This window comes from Eulemur rufifrons, chromosome 7, assembly GCF_041146395.1.
Source record: "Eulemur rufifrons isolate Redbay chromosome 7, OSU_ERuf_1, whole genome shotgun sequence".
In the NCBI taxonomy this organism is placed as follows: Eukaryota; Metazoa; Chordata; class Mammalia; order Primates; family Lemuridae; genus Eulemur; species Eulemur rufifrons.
Window position 1 is genome coordinate 212656904 of NC_090989.1, and position 14248 is coordinate 212671151.

Genomic DNA, 14248 nt, shown 5'->3' on the forward strand with positions numbered 1-14248 from the left:
TGGGAATGGCATGAGAGAGGAGACCCCATTTGCTCCCTCTCCTCCTCCTGCTACAGCCACAGGAGCCACCAGTCTAGCCTCTCTGGGATTCAAGAGGAAGAGTCCTGTGGAGTAAATATGAGATGGAAATTTTAAATGCACAGCAACAAAATCATCAGAAAATTTGTAAAATTGGTTTGAGATATCACTAGGGAGCCTGAAATCCAATGGGAATGGAAAAATATGCAGACCATATTTTCATTGGTACACCTTGATGAAATCAGTTAAATTAATTATTAATTATTCACTATAAATATTTTTCTCTTTACAGGACCAAATGTCCTGGGTAGTTTTTCCTCCAGATGGATCTTAGGAGCTTTTCACTCAGTCCTGGCAGAGAGGAAACTTGGCCTGCTTTGCATATGGCTAATCTTAAATTGTTCATGCATTTGTTCATTTATTCAATCGACATTTATTGAGCATTTAGTGTGCCAGACACCATACTACTGAACCAGACTCTTGGGGTAATTAAGCCAGCCAAATACTCAGTTCTCATGATTTCATATGGAATAAAAAACTTTTTTTTCAGCTTTTTGAGGCACTGGCAGACACTGCACAAAATTGTGGGCTATTACAACTAAATAGCAGTCTGAACCGCATGGTAGAAATAATGGTGGCCACACATCCTGGGTTTTCCAGGACAGTCTTGGTTTCTTATAATTTTATTTTATTTTTCAATAAAGTAAATTTATTCAATATGTAGCTACATGCAATTTATTTTTTATGAGTTTGTAGCACTTTTCATTTAAACTTATAAATGATAAAACATCCTTTGTTAGACCACATACCCCAATATTTTATTTGGAAAACATGGATGTTTAATGCTGTAGTTTTTTTTTAAGCAAATGATCTAGATTATGATGACAAAAATATGAAAATTATTATTTCCTGGAAACAATTTCCTGGAAATTATTGCTTTTCTGGCAGTTGTATCTCTTGGAATCTGACACATTCTAAAGGTATAACGTGCAACAGTTTGCCTTAATGCCAACTTTAACCCACAGTCATATGAAACGCACTGATGCTTTGTGCTTTAGAAGGTAATGAATGATGTACAGAGGGATTCTTCATTCAGGTCATACTTTCTGCAAGACAAGATGAAAGAGAGCAGAGGGAGAGAGTTGAGACACAGAGACAAAGCGACTTGGAGAAGGAGCAAGAAGAGAAGAGCCAGGGTGAAATAGTTTGTAACCATCTCAACTCTCATCACAAAATAATTCCTTGCACAGGCCATTCAAGGAGCATGAAGAGGGTAATAATCAGCTGTTGTTTTTAGATTCCTTTTAGTTTTATTGTGGAATAATTTAATTAAAATACATTTTTATTACCCTTTTACTGCCTCTGTCTGCTCTCTCTCCTGCTGTAATTTCCTGAAAAGGAGATGCATGACGTCCTCTGGGCATCCTCGCTAGCTTTTCAATCATCCATTCATATCTTCCCAGTTAGTTTCATTTTGCCAAAATAATCCTTTTCATATTTAGCATTCTTGTCACTGCAAATGAGTAGTCTGATTATTTGATGTACTGCATAGTTATGGGAGAAAATGCTTTAACTTTTTCTTAATCTCCTCTTTGAAAATAGTAGGCTTAGAAAACAGAAACATCTCAGTAAGAAATTTCTTTTAGAAACATGCTTTCCCACCTTCCTTAATGTGGTAGGTAGACTAGTGACCCCCTAAGGGTACACAAGTCCTAATTCCTAAAACCTGTGAATATGTTACCTTACATAGCAAAAGGGACTTTGAATATGTAATTAATTTAAGGACCTTGAGATGGGAGATTATCCTGGATAATATGAGTGGGTTCAGTGTAATCGCAAAGGTCTTTAAAACTGGAAGAGGAAGAGGAAGGCCAAAGGGAGGTCAGAGAAACAGATGTGATAATGGAAGCAGAGTCACACAGATGCTGCTGGCTTTGTAGACGGATGAAGGGGCCATGAGCCAAGGAATGTAAGGGAACAAATTGTCCCCTCAGAGCTTCTAGAAGGAACACCTCCCAGCTGACAACTTGATTTTAGCCCAGTGGAACCCGTGTCAGACTTATAAACTATAGTAGTGTAAGATAATAAATTTCTTTACAGCCACTGAGTTATAGCAGCAATAGAAAACTAAGTCATCAAATTTTCTGAGTATAGGTTGAATCCTAAACTTAATAACTTTTAATTGCATTATTTAATAAAACTGTTCTTAACCTCACTGGCCTTTAAGTGCAATATTTTATATAACTGAGGACACAGTATTGGCAGCAGGTTTCTCACCTCTGCACACTTCCTTTTTAATCAGTGCCCTCTTTAGAAGCCAATTTTCAGTGGCAACATGATTATACTTGGACAGTTTCATTCCTACTTATTCTTAAGTCTAATTTTAATTGCATTTGTCAGTAGATGAAAGACCCAGGCTAGATAGGGCTTCATGGATTTTATAACAGTTGACAAAATAGAAAGTGATATTCTCCTTCCTTTTATATAATATTGGAAATATTTCTCTTAATTTGGATTATAAGAATGAAATCTGCCAAGATGACTGTCATGTTGTGCTGTCATGGTAAATATTCTATGGCCAGTAATGTTATCTAAAAAGGAAGCCAGTTCTTTGGGGAAAATATTTGTTCATGTCTGAGACTAGGAAAATCTTAGTATAAATTCAGTTGTCAACTTCACTAATTGGAAGCTACCAATCAATATGAAACCAGGATTTACTTATATAGATGTTAGTTTTTCAAGTACTTTATTTTATCGATCATGCATTTTCATACAATCTCTACTATGCTATAACAAAATGAAGCTTAAAAATCTCTCTCAGGTTGCTTAGACATTCACACCAGATGTAAAGAAAAGTAAGAAAAGAAAAAATTGTGGCTGCCCTTTTTTTCTTTGTAGTTTTAATTGGGGCTTTTGGTTAAGGCATTGCCTCTGCAACAACTTCAGTTGTGATAAAAAGAAACAGTAACGCTCCAGGAAGGCCTTTGTACAGATCTAGCAAATGTCAGGCAGTGGTTCTTTAGATTCCTTGTTGGGGGAGGATCTGGGTTCAATTGAGATTTTTTTTTAACTGTAAAATCTGTGGCAGTAGATTGATTTTTAACAACAATGTTCACTTAGCATTAAGTTTTGCCATGCGTTGAATGATATGTGTGTGTGTGAGAGAGAGAGAGAGAGAGAGAGAGACACAGAGAGAGGTGAGAAGCCTTCATGAGACACAAAATAATCTCTCTAAAAGACTCTTATACTACTTCAAGGAAATACTTTCTAGTTTGAATATCAAGGTACACCAGATAGGAGACAAAATAATACAATCACTGAAAACCTGAGTTAGAAATATCCTGCTTCCTGCTTTCCCTCATTTTCCAACCCTTTTTATCCCCCAAGCTGTTTCTTCCTCTCTCTGTTAGGAAGAGAAATTTGACTTTGCAGAGAAATTAAAATCCTTCACAAGGTAACTCTATTATCTCCCCAGTAATGACGAAGCATCTTCCCAATAGCAAACAAACAGAAATTTGCATCTACTCTGTCCTTCCTTTTTCTCATTACAATAAAGATACCTCTACTAACGTCATGTATTCTACCCACTGTGACTTGCTCCAGAACTTTACACTGCCGCTAGCTTCTTCTCCTTCTGATATAACAAACCTTTCCTTCTTAAATGGGTTCTTCCTGCTATGGTCTGAATAGGTCCCCATCATTAATGTATTGGAAATTTAATCGCCAATGCAACAGTTTTCGGAGGTGGGTCTTCTGGGAGGTGTTTAGGTCATGAGGGTTCTGCCCTCGTGAATGGATTAAGGCTACCATAGAATGGGCTTGGGGAAGGGATTTGCTCTTTCTTCGCCTCCTGCTTTCCCCGTATGAGGTGCGGCAGGAAGCCCCTCATCAGACACTAGCAACGTGATCTTGGACTTCCCACCCTTCAGAACTGTGAGAAGTAAATTTCTGGTTTTTCTATAAATTATCCAGTCTCCGCTATTCTGTTATGGCAGTGCCGACCAACTAAGATACTCCCCATCAACTTTTAAGCATACTTGTCTCTTTTACCTTTTATAAACAACAAAAAGAATCCTCTTTTTGCTTTAGATATTGCATTCCCTTTTCCTCCCTTCTGTAGCCGGATTTCTTGAGATTGCTTGTGAGTTTTACCTCAATTTGGCATTTGATCCCCTGACTCTACCAAAATTGCTCTCATTTATGTCACCAATAATGTTCATTTCACTAAATTGAAGAGACAGTTTCATTCTCCTTTTCTTTTTTTTTTTTTCTTCTTAGACTAAGTATCATTCTGTCACCCAGACTAGAGTGCAGTGGCATCATCACAGCTCACCACAACCTCAAACTCCTGGGCCCAAGCAATTGTCCTCAGCCTCCTGATAGCTGGGACTACAGGCGTGCGCCACCATGCCTGGCTAATTTTTTCTATTTTGGGTAGAGATGGGGTCTCACTCTTGTTCAGGCTGGTCTCAAACTTCTGACCTCAAGCAATCCTCCAGTCTCGGCCTCCCAGAGTGCTAGGATTACAGGCGTGAGGCACCATGCCTGGCTCATCTCCTCTTCTTGAACTCTCAGCAGCTTTGGACACATCCTCCTTCTCAAACACTCTTTCTTTGAATTCTGTGAGAGAAAGGTTTTTTGTTGTTTTTTTTTCTGGAATTTTTCCCACTTATCTGTTCATTCTTTTTCTATTTCCATTTTGGCCACAACCTCCTGAACCTAATCATTGGCTGATGGAATTATGGTTTTACTTTTGGCATTCTCTCCTTACAGTGTACACTCCTTGGCAATCCAACTCTTGCCCACATCCTTAATTACTGTCTCTAAGCTAATGAATCCTGAAGATCTTTCCCTAGCCCAGATTATTTCTTTGTTTCATATGAAAATATCCATCCACCTACTTGGTAGTTTTTCTTATGTAGCTAAAAGTTACCTAAACAAAATGTATCCAGAATATACTCACAATTACTTTGTATTCTACTCCTTCATCTTTTTCAAGAGAATGCCAGCATTAATGCCATCAGTGAGGACTCCAACATCCACCTGTGGATGCAAGCCAGCAGCTAGGAATCCTCTTTGACCAATCCCCCTAATTCACTGCCCTGCCCAATTCCATTCAGCACTAAGCCCTGTCATATTTTACTTTTTAAATAATCACTCAGATATATCCACTCCTCATCATCTCTATTAACTTTAACCTAGTCTAAGCTAACATAGTAACTATTTCCCTTCCAGTGCATTTTCTGCAACATAGCTAGAGTGATCTTTTCATAATGCAAATATGAACATGTTACTTTCCTCATGTTACTTTTCTTTGATGACTTTCTAATACTCTAAGGATAAAAACAATGCTACTTCCCATGCTCTGTGGCCATTTGAATTGTAGCCCCTCACTACCCCTTCAGTGTTAGAATGTACCATAGTCCTGTCCTACTTAATTGGCTCCAGGAATGTTGTCCATCTGTCAGCCTCATATACAAGTCACATTCCTCAAGCATCAGGGCTTTTGGACAGGCCTGGACACTCTCTTTTCATCTTTCTTCATTAAACTCCAATCATCAAGGCTCATCTCTTCATGGACTCCTTCTTTGACTCTGCTGACTAGACCATGTTCCCCTCATGAAAGCATGTGTTTCTCCTTCCTAACAGTTAGAGTCATAACATAACTCTTTAGAACAGTTGTAATTTAATATTTATTTATCTGTTTGATTAATAACAATAGTACTTAGCTTCATGAAAAACATAGTATATACAATGCTAAGCCACTATATCCTTTGTGCTTAAATAACGTCAGTTAACAAAATGCCTGGGGAAAATATTTGTTGAATAAATACATGGAAAAGACTTAAAAATTACTTTAATCTGTTTTAGAGAGGGATAAACGGAGTTCCAGAAATGTAAATCACTGAAACCAAAACTTAAGTACCATAATTCTAGTATTGGGACTAATTTGTGGCACAATATTATGTCTTTAAATGTGAATTATGTTCTCTTTACACATTTATGCAAATCTGGGTGAAGTTGGTATCAATTATTTTAGTAGTGGTAACATTGGAAGACTTACAGGGAAGGTCTGCATTTAATGCCTACTATAATTAGTTAACTTTTATAGACAATGATCCATACCCAAACTTTTCTATATAAGTTCTTGTAGATGATGAAGCCTCTTGTGTGACGTCAAATTTTCTACCTTGGGTTGAACTAGAAACATGTGCATGATGTGGGTACAAGAGATCCTAGCTACTTCTGAATCGGCCTGGCTAAACCAAGTGATAGCAAATCAAGTGATAGCAAGCCCTCTTTGTTAACCTCCTTGTGGAAGCATGCTGACCATTTGGTGATTTGTTGTCAGATTAATTACTGTGCATTCCCTTTTCACTCTGTCTTTCAAGGGCCTACTAGCTGCTAGGCAGGGTCAGCCAATGGGAAGAGAAGACTGGAGAGCAAGAGGGAGGAGGCATTTAAGGTTATCCCTCCTTCTCTCATGTTGACTTAGGCAGCATCTCTGGCAGCAGTTACACTTCCTTCTTAACTATAGATCCTGGCAGATAACCTCTCCTTCAGTGGTCCCAGCTCCCAAAAGTACTGACTTCTGTGGTTCTTGCCCCCGTTGTATGTCCCTGGCTATGGATCTCCAGTAAAATCACATCCGTTTTCTCTAGCCCAGTTGGATAATACTGGCTTGCCTGCTGTTGCTAGTCTGTGGGTTGCTTCATGATCTTTCGTTTGGTTTTTCAGTATACGAATATTTGTGTAACCATTTCCTGTATTAAATTTCCTTTATTTGAAATACTTAAACTGATTTTGATTTTCCGGATTAGACTTTGAATGATACAATTATTTTGTATCAGGATTAGTTCCAGGAAATAGATCCCCAAGGAGGAATTCGGAGCTTAGATTGCTTGCTTCTTTTAGCTTAAACACAGTAAAGAATTTCTTTTAGGTGGAAAATGAGAAACTATAATTATGTCTCATCAAATGACATCATAACGACTTAAATTATTACCTGGTTTGGTTGGGATAATGTGCCAACAGAAAGCAAGGCTTTGGGAAAACAAGTAGCTGTTGCATTTGACTACAAAAATGGGATGGCTGCTTCTGATTGTCCTGGACTACATACAGAAAGAAAATGATAAGCCTAGAACTTTAAACTCTTAGCTCAAGGGACAGCCACAGAATCATAGAACTACTTTGGCACTCTTAGAATATTTTTTATCAAGAGGGAAATCATGATTGGGAATCAAAACCTTGTGTACAGAGTTATTGTGCAAGTTAAAAACACAGACTCACCAATTTATTAGGTTAGTACTAAGCCATTAATTTTAAGTAGTGGAACTCTGAGAGTTGGGATGGAGGACATTTGAGCAGATGTAGTTGAATTTGAGAAACCTGTACACAATATATCCCCCAGTTTCTATTAATATAATCAGCAAATGCAACCGTGTTCAATGAGACTCATCTTCCTTTACTTAAAGAGACTATGATTTTTTTTTAATCTGAAGGAATTGCATTGAAAGAAGATGTCTATTTTCCTCAAGACTCATCAGAATATCTCATTGCTTCCAGATCCACAACTAAAGACAGATGCTAGCACACCTCATATGGAAAATTGTAAAGTCCATTCCAAGAATAAATAACTTACACACCAAAAGAATTATAAATATTTGCTGATTTTTATTAGAAGTTCTCTGGAAAACATGTATGGAGATAGAATCTATATGAGAAAGAATAAGCAGTGCAGAATATAACGCAGGATTGGTCAGTATTTATCAATAGAGATGTATTTACTTGAGATTTTGGAGGAAAGCAGCTGCAAATTGTACCAAAAATTATTTGCTTTGATTGGTTCACTGAAACAGAGTTAATAATGGCCTGCACAAAATGAGGATAAGATGCCAGAACTTCCCTGGAATAATGCTGAAGAAGGGTTAAAAAGCATAAGGAGATGAAAATGGTGGAATGAATTTATTATATTCAACCTAGTTTCTCTCTTCCTATTTATGCAAGAGAACCCAGAGAAGACTTCTTTTACTAAACCATTGATAAATGCATTAATGAGGGGATCCCCAACCCAACATCTTTAAATATTTATGGTGACTTTTCTCTGCAGGTTGTGGATAATAGTAAGATTTGATGACTTTGAAATGAATTGGTTTCAATAGGAAGATGAAATACTGGAATGTCGGAGATCAGGTAGCAGTAGCACTTTAATGGCAGAGACAAGATAACCACAGTTACCATAATGAACAGGAAGGCTTGAGTGGCAATCAAGGTGTTTGTACCTGCAGGGACATATGATGGTAGCTAATTGATTATAATTTCCTTAAGAATTAAGTAGAAGGATGGCCCAAAAAAGAATTACCTGATCTACACCAGAAAACTTCAGGTGTACTCACTAGAAAACTGTCTTGAATAAGTGCAGTAGGAAGTCACAAGTTCTCTCCTTCTTCCCAGACATGAGCCAGTTCACAGAGGCAGAGCCTAAGGAGGTTAGGTTCCCTTGAAGAAGAATTCTGGAGTACTGCTAACAATATTTGTCTCATATATGTGTATGTGTGTGTGAGTGTGTGTTTGTGTGTATATATACTCATTCTCCAAGTATTTCTTTAAAAGGTCTTGGAATTATTTATCAAAATTACTGTTCAAAGACAAAAGAAAAATATCCAGGAATTTTCAAGTTTTTTAGACAAGAATTCTTAATTGATACTAATACTAGGTATCCCAAAAAGCAACTGTGGTCCAGTGATCAGAGTAGAAACTTATGGAAGTCAGATGGAGTTTTGGCCCCAATTCATCTCATATTGTATTCAGTCTGGTGGTAATTTTTCTCATAGACAAACTTGGAAACTGGCTGAATCCCTACATTATCTCCTTGACTCATGGAATGATGGCTATTATATTATGATGAGCCTAGTCAAATCCCCTGGAAGTTTATTTCCCAACTGAAGTGGTAAATCAAAAGTGATACTTGTAGGGATTATAGTGTGAAGTGCTACTAAATAAGATTTGCATGATACAGGTTATGGTTACTATCACATTCATGCTTGCTCCAGATGAAAGCTGATATAGCTATAAAAATGACTGAGAATTTTAATATATTTAATTAAGTAGTAATTCTCATTGTAGCTGTGTTCCAGGTGTGTCAACCCCTAGCACCTGGTATGCAACTATTGATCTGACAAATAGTTTTATTTACTATACAATGAATAAGGATTACAAAAAAACATTTATTTTACTAGGAAGGGGCAGTAGTGTGCCTTCACTGTCTCATCGCATGGCTACAGTGACTCTATTACTCTCTGTAATAATATAATCAACAAAGGTGTTGATCATCTATCTTTACATTTCACAGAATATCATGCTCTCAGTACATTAATGACATTATGTTGATTGGTTCTTGTAAGCACCAAGTAGCAAGATAAACCCAGGGGGTCTGCAATTTTATTGAAAAACTTTCAATTTAATGTAAATGACAAATTGCTGTGTCTGGCATTTCTTGCTGAAGAGGAAGGTAGACATAAACCTTGTGGGTTTTTATAGAATTTGGAGGCAACATAAACTATAATTGGTGTATTTTTCTGATCCATATACTGAGTATCTCATATGATTACTAGTTTTTAGTAAGGCTCAGAGAAAGAAGAGACTCTGCTGCAGGTCTAGGCTTTCATACAAGTACAAGTTGTGCTGCCATTTGGAACTTAAGGTCTAGGAGATGCTATTGAATTGTGGCAACTAAGGATGCTGTATTAAGTCTCCTACAGATTAATCAGAAAAAATCATAGTACAGGCCCTTAGGGTTTTGAAGTAAAGTCATGTATTTCTCTATTGATGCAACTCACTGCTGGGATCTAGAAATTGACTGCTTGACCATGGGACACAAAATGACCATGCCTTATGAGCTGCCCATCATGAATTAGGTAGTATCTGATTTACCAAGTCATAAAATTGGATTTGTGTAGTAGCAATACTTCATCAAATGAAAGAATTATATATGAAGTAGGGTTTGAAAAAGTCTGGAAGGCACAAGTAAGGTACATGAGTAGGTGTCACAGATTCCTACATCTACTGTGGGCCTCATGGAGGTATTCCCATGAGCAACTGATGGAAGACAAAATAACTCAAGGATGGTTTACAAATAGGTCTGTACAATTTGCTCAAACCAACCAAAATGATCGCTGTTATATTAAAGAACCACTCTAGCCCTTAAAGAGAGTAGTTAAGGAAAATCCTATCAGTGGACTAACCTTCGGATGGTACATCTGAAGTTATTTTTTTGCATAAAAGTAGGTATGACCTGAGGTATGGCTCTATACTATCACCTTGGCAGTGGCTACTAATTTGACCTATCAGTGAGAAACTCAGAACAAATATAATTGGAAAATCCATGATGAGGTTTGTGAGGCTGTATGTACATAGATCCTATGTCATAGTGTGAGCATATTTGTGTTCCATGTGAATGTTCCTCAAAGGATATCTATGCAGAAGTATCTTTAATAACCAAGTGGGCAAGATAATACATTCTACGGATATCAGTTAGTCTCTTCTCTTAGCCACTCTTATGTTAACTCAACAAAATGACCGCTAATGGCAGGGAAGCAAACTTTATATAGATGCAATGATATGGACTATCTCTTTTTAAGGCTGATATGGCCACCTGGTCCTAAACACTTAATCTATTAAAAGCAAATGCCAATTTGAGCCTTGAATATGGTTCTATTCCACCATCAGGGGTCAAGCCAGCCACCTGGGAGCAGTTTGACTATATTTGACCTATCCCCCATCATAGGTCAAGACAGAATTTGTACTTACTAGAATATACCCTAATTGGTTTTTAGTTGTTTTATATGCCTAAAATATTTTGCATGAACTACTACACATGGGCCTTATTCATTCTGATGGTACCCCATACAATATTGCTTTTGACTGAGAAATTTATTTCACATCAAAAGAAGTGCCTGTAAATTTTGCTAGTGTTATCCTTGTTTCTTTTCTTTCAAAAACAGATGGCCTTATAGGATGGTATATCATCAACTGGAGACAGTTTCAGCACTAGGTAGGAGACAGCATTCTATAAGATTAGGTTGTACTCCTACAAGATGCTGCATTTGCTTTGAACTAGTGACAAATATATGCTCCTTTTTCTCCCATGGCTAGAATTTGCAAGTCTTGTTACCAAAGTGTAAGTAGGAGTGGACCCCTCATTAGAACAGCTAATGGCACATTTACAGAATTTTTTTTTTCCATCTCTATTCTCATTTAGGAGTCTTGGTTCCCTAAGGAAGATTATTTCCACCAGGAGACACAATACTTGATCCATTGAATTGGAGCTATTTTGGGCTACTCATTTGGCCATTAAGCCAATAGGCAGATGAGGGTGACTGGTTCTGGCTGGGTGATTAATTCTGGATACTAAGGGTAAATTGAGTTGCTCCTACACAATGGGAGTAGGCAGACATTCAGAGCCTGGATCTCAGACTCAGGATATTAATAGATTCACTAGAGTGTCTCTCAGTAATTTCATATCCAATAGTAAGTGTCAGTGGAAAATAATATTAACCTAATAAGAGCAAAAACCTAAATATGCAGACATCCCAGGAACAAATGTTTGGAAAATTAATTCTTTTACCAGTAAAAGAATCTTGACTCAAATCTGGCTTAGGGAAAGGATAACATTGTGTTTTAGGAAGGAAATAATAAATATCAACTATTTTTGTTCTTTGTTTGTATCAAATATCAACAAAATAGAACAACTTTGGAAAGAAGCTTGGTAGGTTCTTAAACAGTTAAACATATTGCTATTATAAGATGTGGCCATTACAATTCTACATATTTACCCAAGAGTAAAGGAAGTATATGCCAATATGAGGACATGTAAGTCAATATTCATAGAAACTTTATTTGTAGTAGCCCCAAACTGTAAACAACTCAATGGTCATCAACAGATACATACATAAAAAATTATGGTATATTGATGTAATAGAATACTACTTAACCATAAAAATAAGTGAATTATTAATAAACATAACAACGTGGATGAGTATCAGAATAACGTTGTTGAATGAAGGAAGCCAGAGAAAACACTGTACAATTTCATTTATATAGAATTCTAGAAAAGACAACCTAACTTATGCTAACAGAAGATTGGTGATTAATTGGGACTGTGTGTGGGAATGGGACAGAGAGGGACCAAAGGAGGGATTACTAAGGGGGCATAAGGAAAGTTTGGGGAGTGATGGTTTCATTGGTATATTCAAATGTCACAACATATCAAATTGCATACTTTATGCACTTTACTGTATATCGTTTGTAACTCAATAAAGCTGTTGAGAGGTATCATCTATGCCTTATGGCCTGTTACAAACTATAGCAGCTGTGCATATTCCTTATATATTCATTATCCTGTTATTTCTCTTGTTTTCTTTCACTTACTGTTTTGTTTCAAAAATGTTGGTAGTGATTGCATTTAAAATGAGTTCAGAGTCGATGGACTACTGATAACCTGAAAGGGAGGACTGCATATCATGTGGAGATACTCTACTTCGATATGGACATGAGGATTGATGGGCCTCGACATCTCCCCATTTGGGAAGAGGATGAGAACATGCTCATTTACTGCAGGATAGCTATTCTGAGGATTCTGTGAAATGGGAGAATAAAATTGTCATGGTATGGGAGTTAAATATGAGCAGAGAGAGTGCAACAGAGAGAATGCTGAATAGCAAAAAAGGTGGACTGTGAGGGCAGCTGATGTATTCTCTCATATTCACTCTCTGTACTTCTCCAGCTCTGGTCTGTGTCACAGATAAATGCATGTCCCATATTCCCTTGCCTATTAACTCTTGGCTGTGCTTGATCAATGGGAGGTAATGGGAAAATCGGAGAAAAAGAAAGCCAGTGTATTTCTTTCCTCCTCACTCTATCTGGTGGCATCTTTGAAGCATGTGCATCGCCTTTATGGTTCCAGCCCCTCCCAGGGTGTCCACTTTGCTCCATCTTCTATCCCTATAAGGAGACGTCCCTGCCATGGTCCTAGTTGTAGCCGGACTTCCTTGGCTGCTGGGTTCCTGTAACACCACATAGTGGTTTTCTGATGTTGCTAATTTCTGGATTGCCTCACTGTCCCCATTTGATTTCTTAACTTCTCCATCACTTATGTAAACAATGCCCTGGATTAAATTCTCTTTGTTTGAAAAATAATTCCTTTTGTTTGAAATACTTGGAGTTGAAATACCTGGCGCTAACTGATAGGAGAAGTGAACAAGCTGGGTAAACAAAGAGAACACAGGTCATTTCAATTTCAGCTCAGGTTGTTTATCCCAAGTGGTACTGAACAAAGGTATTAATTCTCTTGGATGGAGCATTCCTGTCACACAGGGCCCTCACTAATATGACTTCTGCCTGTCTCTTCAACCTACCTTCTGACACTTCCTGCCTTGCCCCACAATTCAGCCATTCAGAATCTTTTAGACTTCCCCAAGTGGGCATTTTGCTCCTCTATGCTTCTGCCAGTTCTGGGAAAACACTACTCCTGAATTATGACTTACCTTCTTGTAACTCCATTCAAATCCCTCTTGCAACATGATGCCTTGAACTGACCCCTAGACAGAGTGATCCCTCTGCTCTTCCTCCCTAACTCTATTCCATATACTGACATGCATATTTATTCATGCAAAACATCATGAGCTCCTTGAGAATAAGGAGTTGGTCATCTCTGTACCCTTGTACATAGAAGACTCTCAAGTATTTGATGAATGAGTCACTGAAAAAATAATGGTGATGAGTAGGGTTTGTACTAGATATTTCTTAAAGATCAACCCATTATCTTCCTGGTAGCAAGGTGAACGCCTTCAGTCATTGAAAGTGTTTTGACAGCTCAAAATATTAAATAATAGCCTATGACCATAGCCTTGCTTCTGTATAAAGCAGAGCTCATTTGGAAGACATCTGTACATCACTTGGGCTCTCCAACAAGATAAAGAAAAATGTAGTGGTCTGCCAGCAGCTTGCTTGTTTCATAGCCACTTGTTTTCCAGCCCATAGGATATTGGCATAATCCCAATGAACAAACGTTGATCAGGCTGAAGTCGGGCAGGCTATGAAAATGGAATAAACAATGGCCCTCTGACAGGCTGGAATAAAGCATATTTAATGTCTTTGGAACTCACATTAACAATCATTCTAGGTTATTGTGCAGGCCTTCGTTTTCTATTTACTGGAGAACTGCAATTGC